General features: G+C 44.8%; 1 pseudogene across 1 annotated transcript; it reads left to right on the top strand.

Annotated features, from left to right (window-relative positions):
- Positions 1-8,444: 8,444 nt before the first annotated feature.
- Positions 8,445-11,260, top strand: LOC309857161 (conserved oligomeric Golgi complex subunit 2 pseudogene; annotated as a pseudogene). The gene is made up of 3 exons: positions 8,445-8,500; positions 9,327-9,506; positions 11,159-11,260. The product of its transcript is annotated as a conserved oligomeric Golgi complex subunit 2 pseudogene (transcript).
- Positions 11,261-14,798: the final 3,538 nt, after the last annotated feature.

Here is a 14,798-nt window from a genome sequence, read left to right as displayed (position 1 = left end):
AGGGACAAAGGAACCAAAGAGGAGATTCAGATGAAGGGAAGTAATGGGGAGGAAAGAGAAGAAACTCTAGAAGACAGCCATGTAGAAAGGAAAAGGGATGAAGTGGGCATTGGGAAAGGGCACCACCAGGGAAGGAGAGAGGGGAAGGAAAGAGGGAGGAAGAGAGGAAAGGGGAAAGGGAGAAGGGAGGAGTCAGCATGCCAGGGCTCCCCCTGCATCTGAAGAAGAGGTGGCTGGTCCAGCTTGTCAAACAGGGTGCTCACTCTTTGGTCCCAGTTTCTGCTCCCAGTGCTACTGGGCTTTGCAAGGAAGGCAGGCTGTCCCTTGGGACCTACTGGAGCCCACTGGAGCCCACAGGAGGGTGGGAGAGGTAAGATGCCACCGGGTCCTGTCCTGAGCTGCTCCCAGCCACCAGCCTCACCACATGGTGCAAGAGGGACCCCAGAACAAAGGAAGGACACAGGCCCGCATGTCTGCTGGTGGCCCTGGGCACTTAGCTCATCCCAGTGAACCACACCGCCTCCTCAACCCACGCTTTCAAAGCCTCCTTCTTCGTTTCTGGCTTTCATGTCTGTAGGAACATGAGCCAGATCTAACTCATCTCCGACAGACAATTCTGACTCACCCCGTGTCATATTTTTAAGAGTGGCTGTGATAGAGTAAGATAGCAATGCTCCAACAAACGGACTGTTTCCTCCCACTTGACCTCAACAGTCTTATACATTTTCTTAGCGAAAACATCTTGTCTCCTTCCATTAAGCTCATAACGTGGTCTAGTAGTATACATGCGCCTTCGTTAGATGCGAAGCGATACAGAGGTCCTTTTTTTTTTTTTTAATTTTACAAGGCAAAGTCAGTGAACACATCCAACTTGACGAATATGTCTCTAAAATGTCAATCCAGGCAAAGCTTTTTCTGCCTACAGTTTGGAGCCTACGTGGTGACATTTTTAAAATGCTTTCAGTCCCTCAGTGAGGCTCTTAGAAGCTAGCCAGGGCTTACTACGTGCCAGGCACTGTGTCAGGTGTTGGAGCTAAAGGGAAGGAGAGCTTGGAGGCTGGCTGGGGAGGGACATCCATGACACAAGCACAGCTAGAAACGGAGGCCAGTGCTAGAAAAGAGAGAGCAGGCTGCATGGAGAGTGTGTACCATGGGGCTTGTGAGCTCACGAATAAGTGGGAGTAACTGGAGTGGGGAGATGGGGGAGAGAAGAGGGTCTTCCCATCAATGGGAATCACCTGTGCTTGGAGGCAGGTGCCATGAGAGGTCTCCACAGGAAGAAGGAGGCAGTGTGGTTGAAGGGCAGAGAGATGGGGCAGAACAGGCATCAGTCAGTTGGAGGGGTATGAATAGACTGATGGGAGGATTATGGGTGCCTTTGGAGGACTGAGAATTTGTTAGAAGATCAGTGCAGATTTCTATGGAGACAAATGCCAGGAACTGATAGGTCTTTGAAAGGTCACTCTGGCTGCCTTTTGACAAAGGGGTTGGTAAAAGGCACTTGCAGGTCTGAACACACCAGGTGGGAGGTGAGTGCAGGAAATCGGGTGAGGGAGCATGGGAACTTGGTCCAGGGGTATATAAGGGAGAATAGCCTTTAAGGAGTTCCACGGTTGAGAGTGGGCTTTCTGAGGTAGAGAATTACTAGCTGGGAAAGTAGGACAATTGACACAGAATCGGAATTGATGCCCCTACATGACAGAGTTGGTGAAACTTCCGTTCTCAGAGATCTTGAGGCTCCTCAGTAATGAATTTTTCATTTTGGACAGAACATTCAGGATAAATATGATCTGTTTGAGTTCCTGGTTCTCTCATTAGGATTGTTTCTTAGGCTTCACTGGCACAAGAAAAGGGTTTTGATAGTCCAGGGTAAATCCTGACAAAAGCAAAGCACGGGATCTATGAAAATCTAACCACTCAGAGGAGAACAACAGATAAAGGGCCAGGCCTACCTGACCCTGCAGGATAGTAAGGTTAGTCTGGCAACAGGTGTAGAGGGGAAGTGCCCCTTTAGGTTGGCATGGACAAAGCCCTCAATCAACTTTCTGTGCCTTTGGGACAGTTACGAGAAGTTCTGGTAAGTCCCCAATTAATGAAAACAGTCTGCTGTGACGCCTGTTGTCCTCGTCGGCTTTTCTCTAAGAATTCTTTTCATTTCTTAGTTTGGTGGTACTGGTGGTTGTATTATAACGGTTCATGATTATAATATTCACCTTCAGAAGAGTTGTAAATGATTTTGTTTTTGCATATGCTAAAAACCTAAAAAAACATGTTCGATTTGAAGAAGACATATTCTCAGAGTAGACAACCTTAAAATGTCAGGGGAGAGGAAGCATATTTCCAAATTCAACTTATTAATGCCACTTTGGTCATATGTAAGTGGTTTCTAACTTACGAATGACTTGTATATTAACAGTTTGTAATCTTGTAAATATCCCCCCCCCCAGCCCATGTAATGTACGTGTGGTTAGGTTCCTGGGCTGATCTACAAAAACTGTGTAATCCCTAATGGAACTGAAGGATAATATAAATAAAATGTAATACTTAATAAATGTTACATTTGCATGTTCTCTCAGAAAAATCTCTGTTGTGGGAATGGGACTCCCCACCTCTAAGCCATTGGGAATAGGAACTCCACCTGGGTGAACAGTGGAGGGGCAGTTGTGGCATCACTTCTAACAGAAAACTGTGCTGCCCTGTCTCCCCTCCCGCCCCCCCCCATCTGTGTCTGGTGCCCTGACTTACAGCCTCTGTCCATTCTGATGCCCTGTCGTAAACTTGTCATAAACGACACCATCCTTCCTTGTGTGTCTCCTCTAGCTTGAGTGGCCTCTTGCGTCCCTCCCCTAAGACAGTGCCTGCATCCTAGAGAGAATATAAGGAGAACATAATTTAAGGGAAGACACAGTACATGGTTAGAACCAAGAAAAATGCGCAGTAATGGAAATATCAGTGCTGAGAAGCCTAGGGGAGGGGCAGGCAGGAAAGAGTTCGTGAAACAGGTAAAAATCTTGAGTTGTGCCTTGAGGTAGCCAATACTTTCCATGGTTTATGTCTCATTTGAATTTTACAAAACCTTGTTAAAGATACTTTTCCTTGGAATGGAAGGGATTTTCATGGTCCGCTGTTGGATTCCACACCAGCCGCTGTGGGGCTCTCCCACTGCCTCCTTGGTGTGCCTCTTCCTACCGGGGCCTCATAGTGGTGTTGTTTCCCAAGCCTAGCCTTCCTTTGGCCTCCCACTCTTCTCTCGAACCCCCTCCCTGGAGGCAGATTTGCTCTACTCACACAGGCTCCCGTCCCACCTCACCCCCTGCCATCACCGTATCCCCTCGCTTTTCCATGGCCTGTTTTTATGGCCACTTTGGTCCTGCTCAGCCACAGGCCTGACCTGCCTTTCTGGTCCCAACTCTGAAGCTGTTCTGTGAGATTCTCAGATCACTGAGGGATACGACTATATCTGTCTTCATTGCATCCCTGTAGGCTGCCACAATACTGACGTCCAGGAGGTGTTTCATAATGTTGATGGAGTGAATTAATTCACCTTCCTGTGGAATTTTTGTGATATGCCTACTTCATTCTAGTTGTTTCTGTTAACCTTTGTTTTGGCCCTAATTCCTAATTATCTCTTTATTTATTAGCTTCTGGACATGTTTCTCTACCTCTGTGCTCTGCCTTTTTCTGGTCTTCTGTTCTTCATTCTTGATTCCTGGTATTTCCATACCCACATTTCATCATCATGCATCAGTGCTTTGACATTTTTTCGTTCTCCAAATATGCAGAATCTAAAGACTTCATCTCAGTGAAGTTGGCCCTCCATTCCTATTTCTGCTTCTCTCCAGAAGGAAGCCTGCAGTGCACATGGCTGTGTGCCTGTCTGACCCTGCCCCTGAGTGTGTGTGCACTTACATCTGCTCCCCATCCCCTCCCCACCTCGGCAGCTGTGTACACATGGCTTTCAGAGTCCGATTCGAGCCCCGTCGCATTTCCAGACTCTCCTGTACTTTGCTTCATATTATCTGTTCTCCATTCTAAGCCCCCTCATCCCCATAACTTTCACTGTATATGTCATTCTTCTTCTAGCCATGCGACCCTGCCTTCGTGTCATTATGCCCCCAGGTCATGAGTCCCCTCAACAGTAACTGTGTCTGGTATATCATGTTTTTTTTTTTTTTTTTTTTTTGTCAATATCTGCATAGTACTGGTGCACAGGTATTAATTTCTGTGGAATTGAATGAGATGTAGGAAATTGATAATGTGACAAAACAATGTCTGTAATACATTTTCTTTATTATTCTTTTAAAGAGTCTCAGGTCATCAGTCAGTGAAGGAATTCGGGCAGTAGATGAACGAATGTGTAAACAAGAGGACATAAGGAAGAAAAAGGTACCCTCCAGTAGATTTCTTATGCTGCATGCCAGTTGAAGCCCTCTCCTCTTGTCTCCGCGAACTTGTCAGCACTATTCAGCTTTTTTTCTTTTTTTTTTTAAATTTAGCTTTTTTTCAAAGCTCTCACGCATGTGCATTTTATGCATTATGTCACGTTATCTACCTGAAATAAGAAGACAGAATTTCAGAGGTACCCACACGATCTCTAGATCACCCACTTTTTCCAGAACAAGAAACAGTGATAACTGTTGTCGGTGCAGCGCTTGACAGTTAATGACTGTATAAATTGTCAGCGGCCCTGTAAAGAAAATAGGCCTATATTAGAGACTAGGGGAGAAGTGGGCTTTCCAAAGCAAACTCAGGATTCTGCCGTAGGTTTGCTGTTATTTTCTGATCCTGTGTTCTTTATGTTCTGGTGTTCACTTTAATTTTTTCAATTCCCAGTAGTTAGCATGCGGTGTTGGCTTAGTTTCAGGTGTGTGAGACAGGCAACGGCTCTGTACATCTGAGGGCTCACCCCGGGAGTGTGCCCCTTAGTGCTATCTCCAGTTCCAAGTGTCCCCGATATCATTCATGATCATAACGATGTAGGGGCACAGCGGGCATTGGGAGTCTGGGCTTCTGACTCTCGCCTGCTGCTCTGTACAATGTTTTCTATGTGTATTATTAGCATATTTGTTAAAATCTCAGTGGGGAGAAGCCTGTTTGAGGGACCTTCTGTTTAATTCGCCTCTGGATCTCCTCACAGCTTTTGTCCAAAGAATGCTTGTCGTGCGCTTCCAGACAAAACAGTAAGCTTTGTGAGAGCAGGGTGTATTTCTTGCTTTATTTTCTCGTGCCCCCCCCCCACCCCCCATCGGAATGAATATCGAGCTCCCAGGGGTGGATTCATTATTACTATTATTTATTGAATGGATGACTTTGAATTTTTTTGTTCTTTAAGGATGAGAGTTTTCATAATGTCCCTCAACCTCTTTGATAATATTTGTAGTGTAAAAGGTCTTTAATGATTTGGTGCTTGGGCATATAGGTATATGCACATGTAAACTGAGAGGGCCAGTACAATCGGAAGCCAAAGTTAAAACATGAATAAAGGGCCATAAGAAAACAAATGGAGGGGCGCCTGGTGGCTCAGTTGGTTAAACGTCCGACTCTTGATTTTGGCTCAGGTCATGATCTCAGGATCATGAGATTGAGCCCCGCATTGAGCTCTGTGCTCAGCAGGATGTCTGCTCGAGATTCTCTCTCTCCCTCTGCCCCTCCCCTGCACGCGCACATGTAGTCTCTCTCTCTCTCTCAAATAAACAAATCTTTTTTAAAAAAATAGGAAAGAAATGCCCATAGAAAGATTCAGGATGGGGAAAAAAAGAAATAAGAGTATAGAATATGAGAAAGCAAAGTCTAGGGTTTTTTTTTTTTTTTCCTCTATAAACTTGCAATAGAATATGGAAGTATGCTTACTCTAGAACTAAGATTTGCATTCTTGAGAATTCTGTGTTTTATAGAAATATTCAAAATATAGCATGCCCTATATATTTGAAGTTAACTTTTGGTCTTATATTTTCCTGCATTTAGCATGGGAAATAAAGATGATTAAGAGTAAAGATGGTGACGTTTTTTGTTTGCTTAATTTTTATTTTTATAGATGTGTGTGTTGAGGCTTATACAAGTTATTTGATCAGTTGAAAAGATTGAAAAAATCTTAAATTCACAAAGTTCGAAAGAAACCTCTGCACTAGAAGCAAGCAGGTAAGCATTTTTTTTAACTAAGTAGCACATAAATTAATACTTCACATCCAATCTAATTAGGCGGGGACGGCTTAGTTAGAATTCATTTCTGAACAAGAAGAAAATCCAGGTTTGTGGCTAGAATGTAGCTCCAGGAGAGTGGAGAGCATGAAATGGTGAAATCTATAACACGTTCCTATAAACGCTTTGGTTATAGACCACAGTTCCAACACGTCATTATGCTTGCAGTGTAAAAGTATATTTGGAATCACCTTCCCTGAGGACTAGCAAAGTCCTGTTGATCTTTAAGGCATACCTACCATTCATCTTGGTTTTTCTCCATCTCATTTTTTTTCCTAGACATGCCCAGAGTATTACCATTGATGTATTTTGCACCAGCATTATATTATTATGAAACAGTATAGGACATATCCAGTTGAAATTTACAAACAGGAAAGAAAAAACTTATGAAATAGGAAAAAGATGATGGCTCTCTTTGTTATACTGTGATTGTCTTGTTCCCTTCCTGGTGTGAATTTTCAATCAGCCAGGGTAGATGAGTGACTCAGAAAATGAGTAGTTAGGTCCTGTCAGCACTGTGAGACGCACAGTGGTGCAGTGGGAGTAGCCGGGGCTGGTCCTACACATACCAGCTGGGCTGCCTGCGTCAAGGTCGCCTGGTTCCCTGAGTGCTCTGTTGTGTGACGCTAACAGTCCCTCCCCTTGCAGGCGGAGTTAGGTTTCTAAATTTTAGGAATTAAGGTTTTAGATTTGGAAGGAACTTGAGAGACCATATGCTCCACATGTCTCATGATGGAGATTAAGAACGGACACATCCCAAAGGAAGCGATTCTCTGGTCCTAGGTCTCTGTCCCCTTTCACATCAAGGCATTCAACTAAGTGGTCAGCCTCCACTGTGCTTGTGTCTCTAGCCCGTTGCACTCGTGCTTCTGCCCCGTTCGTCCACACTTAGTAGACAGTCTGCAAGCGGCCCTTCTGCAGCCCGAGTGTCTCCAGCGGCTCTGCTTCACTGCGGCCCTTGGCAGCGCCTGCAGCCCCTCCAGCCATGTCCACGTTCGGCCCCTGGGGAGCTGGACCTCCAGTGTTCTTCCCGTCTTTGCTGTTGCTGCTGTGCTCCTCGGATAGAAACACCTCAGTGAGATCTGTGTCTACAATCCTGTCCCTTTGCAACACTGTCCTTGATAAACAGACATTGTGCGCTTTCTTGCTCAGAATTAATTACCTTGGAGGACTTTTTTCTCCAGAAGAGCAGCTCTGAGCTCTAGAGTCAGGAAAGCCAGAGCAGCGTCAGCGCACAGTAAATCCATCATGCTCTGCCAGGCCCAGAAATGCCGAGAAAAGGATAAATAGGAAATGCGCATGGGATCAGTCAGTAGAGGTTGGGATTAGGCTTCTGCATTGGTCGTGCCAAGCGCTTGCCTTCCCTCCACACCAGTTCTGATGCTCTGGGACGGGGCACACCATGGCAGGTCTCCAGAGATTTTGGGTTTCCTTACAGTGTGTTTCCTCACTACCTGACTGCCCATCCTCAGATGTGGGATGCCTCATAGAGCCCAGCAGGGGCTTTGGGGCCTTTGTTGTGTTTTTTTTTTTTTTTTTCTTTCACTGTTCGACTTCCTTTTGAATGGGGTTGACGCTTTCTAATGTGGGGGGCAAGAGGGAAGTGTATCCAGTCCACTTGATGGCAGATGCACTGTGAGTGATTTCTCACCAGCTCCCGGAGCACCGAGCTTGCTCTTTCTGCCGTTGGGTAAATTTAAACTTGGAGTCCGCTGCTCTGAGCGATTTCCCAGGTTGCTGCTAGGCGGTCAGTTTTAGCTGATTGAGGAGACAGCAGTAGTTGGTACTGGGGAGGTACTTGGGAGGGAGATTGAGGCAGGCAGAGAAGAAGAGGGGGCTTCGGGTATGAACGGTAGGACAGGGCAAGAGAGAGGAGGGGGTTAGAGAATGGGAGAAGAAGGGAGAAGAAGGGCACGAATGGGAGAGCCCGAGGAACGTGGAGGAATCATGCAGTTGTACCCACACTGACCTAAAATAGCTCCATCCCCTTGCCTGGGCCCTGTGGCCCAGGCCAGGCTGCGTCGGTGGTTTCTATGACCTCCCCGCTCCTCACCCCTTGCACTGGGGCCTGCTGCACAGACAGTTTGTCATGAAAATTGATGGCGTTCAGGTGCAGGTGCCTGAGCGCTGTAAGGCATAGGGGGCGGTGGGGGTGGCAGGTTTTAACTTTGGGAATTACATTTCTCTAATTGTCTCTACTAGCCCTCTCTGGACTAGACAGATTTTGGAGAGAATTGCCACAGAATTTAATCAGTTACACTTTCATGCTGTTCAGAGCAAAGGCATGCCTCTTCTGGACAAAGTAAGACCAGCAAGTGTTGGTTTCGATTTTCAATTTGCTGTTTGCGAATTTCCTGGATGATTTTGGTTTGACCTAGCATTGCCCCTGATAATTGCTACTCTACAGGATTTTGAAGCTAGCTTTGAATTTTTTTTCTTTTTCAGTGTCTCCTGCTTGGGACCCTGCTTCCATTATGTCACACTAGATAGATTTTGTGTAAAGACACAAGCGTAGTCTCCAAACTATGCAAGTAAAATTAATTCTGAATTTCATGTAACTTGACACATTATATGATGTAGTCAGAGTTCATTTATCCAAAGCCCTTGACTGGGTTTAAATGCACGTTTGTCAGATTTACTCCGTAGCTTAAGAGGCAAATAACTTTTTGTCATTCCGTAATTGTCTAAACTTCACTTTGATGAAGCCGACTTACTTTCAAAGAAATCATAGGGAGGGGACGCCTCAGTGGCTCAGTCAGTTAAGCCACTGCCTCTGGCTTAGGTCATGATCCCAGGGTCCTGGGATCGAGTCCCACCTTGGGCTCCTTGCTTGGCAGGAAGCCTGCTTCTCTTTCTGCCTGTGTCTCCTTGTGTGCTTGTGCTCTCTCTCGACAAATAAATAAATAAAAACCTTTAAAAAAAAAAAAAGAAAGAAAGCAATCATGGGGAGAAGAGATTCATTGTTATTCTCTAGGAAATGTTGGGATTTTAATCTTACATATGTTCTGGTAGAATTAGAGGCTCGCTTTATATATATAACACATATGTATATAAATTATACACATATATTTGAGCTTTTAGAAACTGTGGTACCTGGACCTTCTTTCCTGGTCTCTCTGTTCTTGCAGCGTATAGCCCACATTACAGCCATGCTGCAGCAGTCCCTGGGAGGCCTGCTGCTAGAAGGGCTTCAGACTTCCAATGTGGACATCATACGGCACTGCCTCCAGACTTACGCTACAATTGACAAGACACGGGATGCAGAGGCGTTAGTCGGTCAAGTACTGGTGAAACCATACATGGATGAGGTTTGTGCCCCCATGCACCTCATTCCACAAACACAGAGCATCTAATCTGGCTTCGTTTCTTGACTGGGTGCGAGAGAGCTCAGGGCTCTTCCTTGAAGATGCTCTTAGTTCCTGCTCTTCTGGTTGTAAGAAAAGGTTGGTCCCGCTTGGTGCCCATCAGCATGGCAGGAATCAGGCATGCGCTCTGGTCTCTTACAGTGATGCCATAACTCAGGGATCATCTTAATTTAGTAGGGGTGAGGGACTTGCCTAGGAAGAAGGTACGGATCAGAACATTTTCAGGTCAATTTCCATTTCCATAAGTTATACGTTAATGAAGTTGCCAAAAAGCGTGACCCCACCAAGGCGCCCATGCCCACTGGAGGAGCTGGAAGACAGCTCTGTGCGCAGGGAAAGTCTGTGAGGGGAAGCGTCTTCGCAGAATTGATGTGGCCTAAGTCTTGAAGACCATGGGGGAGTTTGCCAGGCTAGGAAGGTGGGAGGGAGGGAATATTCAAAGATAAAGGGCTTTGAAGGGCGAGTTAGCGGGGTAGTACCTTAAGTCCAGAACTTGGTTACCCAGTGTTCTTGACCTATAAGGATACAGTAAAATACAGGGAGTCAGTGTATCCTGCCTCTGAGCGGCCGGAGTATGGGCTGCACCATGTGAGGCCGCCAGCAATCAGCAGCTTCCAACTTAGAGAGCGTCGGTTTCATCTAGTTCAAGCTGACAGAAGTCATGAAGCCAGTCTCAGCGTTTCAGGGCTTTCTTCCAGTCACATGCCAGTGCGAGTGTTCTTTCTGTCTGGTAAGTATAAAGCTACCCACCATGACTTCAGGATGAAAGGCTTCCAGTTTTAAAACCAGACAGTATCCCAGTGATAGAAGTGAAATTGAAGGATCAATTTCAGTAATCTTCTCAGCTTCATTAAGACTACTAAAAGTAAATGATCTGTCAGTTCTTTGTATGTATCCTATTATAGTTCATAGCTCTCTCTGTGGGGGGTGAAAAAGATCACATTATTCTTTGTCACTAAATGAAAATATTTTAGTTATTTAATTTATGCCCTTTTCATTGAACTGAATCTAATATGCTAAATTAGGGAAGTACTTTACGTTTCCATGTCATTAAATGAACTGTGGCCACGTTTGTATTTTAAGTTTGCATGCTTGTCATTCACCTCCTGCAACTCAGCCTCACCAAAAAAAATTAAATACTAAAGCAAAATAAGATGTGTTTTCTTCCATCACTTTCCATCTCAGCCCTTTCCCTGTTCTGGAGACGGTAGAGGATAAGGCCAGGGTGAAGATGATACAGAGCTGTTGTCTGCAGATACAGTATTTCGCTTTTAAGCTCAGAAGGGAACCAGATGAGTGTGTGTGATGTTTTAGCTTTAGGCCAGTCTCTGTCCCTCAGCCTCTGTGTCCCCCAGGGTTGGAGCAGTATTCCCAAATCCGGGACCTAGATTTTCATGCCATTGTTACTTACCTCCTGTTTAGAAAGCATACTGAGTGGGGAGGAGGAAGGACGAAGTGCATTTTTAAGGTTTACATGATTCTTTTCTCTGTAGTGTATAGTTCATACTTCTCTTTTAGGTGCTTTAAAAACAAACAAAAACACAAACAAACAAACAAACAAATAAATAAAAATAAAACGCTCTTCCTTCTGCTAGGTGATTGTAGAGCAGATCGTTGAGTCTCATCCAGACGGCCTGAAGATCATGTATGCTAATACGCTCCTGGAGTTCGTTCCTCACCACTGCCACCTTCTTTGAGAGGTCACAAGAGGAGGCATCTCAAGGTGACGTAAAATGCTGTGTATGCACCTGAGCTCAGTTTAGTGACCACCTGTCACCTCCTCATGTGCCGCTGATCCCTGGCTGTCCTGTCTGACCCGGGAACGTGGGAACGTGTGCTCTTCCCTATTTGTTACCAGTGCTGTGAGGCAGGTGTCACTTGCCTGGTTTTACAGGGAAGGGAATGAAGAGTGGGGACGAATCTCAATGGTGACATTTGTGTGACTCCAGAGCCTCTGCTTTTCTCTTGTCTATACTGTCTCCTTAACCAGGCTCAAAATCAAAATTGGTTTCCTTCCATTATTGTGATGTCATCATCGGTCTAGAAATACCAATTCATTTTAATTCAACACGTTTTATACTGATGGCAATTAAAGTCATGAACGGTTTTCCCTCCCTCTCTTATTTCATTTCCATGGCTTTCCAGTTCTGTTTCATGAATATCCCATTACCTTCCACCATCTCCGTCATCCCAGTCCAGACCTTTGTTGCCTTTTGTTCGAGGGTAGCGGGCTCTCCCCACCTGGTCTCCCAGCTCCACCTGTCCCTCTTCATTGCAGCCCTCAGCTGTCCCACCTGCCCAGAGCTCTTCAGCCTTCCTGAGTCGCTCGTGGCTTCTCATCGCCCACAGAAGAGCATCCAGTCTTCCTGGCGTAACCTGTGACCGTTGGTGCTTGAGTCCTAGTGGTTCTCCGCTGTAGAACTTTCTACTGTGGAACTTTCCCCCATACCACTATGGTTCCTGGCCAGACAGGAGCACTTGACCTTCCCTAACACACCTGGTACAGAAGATCCCTGACTTCACCTTGGTTCAGTTTATGGTTTTTTGACTTTTTATAATAGTGCAGAAGTGATATGCATTTAGTTTGGATCTTTTCCCAGGCTGGTGATCTACAGTAGGGTCCTCTTTTGTAATGCTGGGCAGGGGCAGCGAGCACAGCCCCCAGGCAAACCACATGATCACGAGGGTCAGCAACCAACACACTTGAACCGTCCTGTTCTGGCTTTCAGTGCAGTGTTCAGTAAGTTACATGAGATACCAGACACTTTATTGTGAAATAGGCTTTGTGTTAGAGGATTTTGCCCAACTGTGCAATACTGTAAGTGTTCTCAAGACATTTAAGTTTGGCGGGGCTAAGCTCTGATGTTCAGTCGCTTAGGTGTTTTCCATGCATTTTCAACTAAAGAGATTTCCAGCTGAACAATGGGTTTATTAGAAGCCGAGGCCGTCATAAGCCGAGGAACATCTGTCTATACTGTGCGCCTCTGTGTTTTCCTTCATTGCTTCCTGTCTCTTATTCCTTTGTCTTTCTGTTGATCTGTCACTCCACATGAAGCTCCAGTCAAATACAACTTCTTTTTTTTTTTAGGTTATTTATTTATTTACTTATTAGAGAAAGCATAAGCAGAGGGGGAGGCAAAGAGTGAAGCAGGCTCCCCACTGAGCAGGGAGCCCGATGTGGGACTCAATCCCAGGACCCTGAGATCATGACCTGAGCCACCCAAGCGCCCCCAGGCTATGGTTATTTCAAGAAAAAGTCCTATTTGTGAATTCTTCATCTAGTGAAGATGAATTAAAATCAGAAAGTCAACTCTGCCACCTTTAAAAACCCAGGAACAGAAAAAAATTCCACGAGCAGGTATAACCCTATCCACAATAAATCACTTTCAATCCAGTCCTGAAAACTAATACAGAGTAGGAAGAAAGCATTACAGAAAAATTTTGTTTTCATTAATCAAGCTGGAAAATAACGGGCCTTACATGAATGCCCTTTAGGAAGACAGTTCTTATAGTTTTATGTGGATAGAAACTCACCTTACATTCGAAATGCATGTTAAAACCATGACTGTAGATTAACTACCACTTTCAGTCGTCAGAAGATGAAAAATGGTCAAGAGTCACCCAAACTGAATCCTGGTTCCTCCTGGAAAATGTGTTCCTAAATATTTTCCCCCTGAACTACTGTGCTCTTTCTGTATCTTACACAGCAGACACTGCGATGCACAAACACATCCAGAAGGCCTTTGAGGGCTGACAGCCTGCTGGAACAATGAGGAATTCACCTGGGTTTCTGCCTTTCTGCCGGGCCCAGAAAGTTCTGGGTAACCCAGGTGACGTGTCATGAGAATACATGTGTAGCTCACACCATATGTATTATCTCCTCAGGGTAGACACCAAAATCCATGTTCGTATATGAAAATCCGAGATGCGTACAGAAATCAAGAGTGATTCTGTCATCTTGAAAGAAAAACACACTGTTGCGCTGCCACATGCCTCGTTTCTCCTTGAGTGACTGCAGGAAGTAGCGATTGCAGTCAGAAATCTCAGAAAGAAAAATTAGAGTAAGGGCAACACCTGAAGTTTATTCCTGAAAATACTTGGAGAATGACTGTGACCAATAAACCAGGGCTTAGTTCATGAGACTATGTCAATGAGCTTATACCATCCCATGTCCTGGTCAAACCCTCATGTCTGGGAGATGGAGGGACGTCTTCATCTTCCAGAGCTACTATTAGGGAAAAAGGTGGAGACAATACTGACTGAGTCCCTACTTCAGCAGGAGAGCCAAAAACACCTTGCCCCTCCATAATCCCAAATGAAAATAAACATCTCAGGGCGCCTGGGTGGTTTAAGCTTCTGCCTTTGGCTGGGATCGAGCCCCACGTCGGGCTCTTTGCTCAGCGGGGAGCCCACTTCCTTCCTTCTCTCTCTGCCTGCCTCTCTGCCTACTTGTGATCTCTGTCTGTCAAATAAATAAAATAAATAAAATCTTTAAAAAAAAAAGAAAAGAAACATTTCATTTTACTAGTGTGCAGCAGTGACTATGCATGAGAAATTATTATTATTTTATTATTAGATGATATATTATTATTATTATTATTATTATTATTGTACTATATTGTTAACCTTTTGAATTCGGACACGTAAAATTTTTAATAAAATATGAAGGCCTTTTTTTTTAAGATTTTATTTATTTGAAAGACAGAGATCACAAGTAGGCAGAGAGGCAGGCAGAGAGGGGGAAGCAGGCTCCCCACTGAACAGAGAATCCGATGCAGGACTTTATCTCAGGACCCTGGGATCATGACCTGAGCCGAAGGCAGCGGCTTAACCAACTGAGCCACCCAGGCGCCCCATGAAGGCTTTTTTTAAAGAACAAAAACTTCAGACTATATCTTTATCCTATCAGTTCCCACTACAACTGGCTTCTGTCTTGGCCAACATTTAGCCATTCAGATAAAGTCCGTATTTAGTGCTTCGTGTGTATGCATGTGTAAAATAAGCGGACAGTCATAAATCTTTAAGATTGTGTGTAATAACCGTGAAATAAGGATTCTTGATACACAAGGTCTCGTCTGGGGAAAACAGCTGGAGAACAGCATGCAGTTTTCAAATGACGAAGTGAAAATACGCATTCGGTTATGAGAAAGGGAAGGAGAACAAGACCAAATATTAATAAAAGGGAAAAAAGCTTTTTCTGCCATCTTTCCGTGCCGCAGTAACAGTGTGAACAAA

The sequence above is a fragment of the Mustela nivalis genome, assembly GCF_964662115.1.
Source record: "Mustela nivalis genome assembly, contig: HAP1_SCAFFOLD_444, whole genome shotgun sequence".
NCBI lineage: Eukaryota > Metazoa > Chordata > Mammalia > Carnivora > Mustelidae > Mustela > Mustela nivalis.
This window is presented reverse-complemented; position numbering and strand designations above follow the sequence as displayed.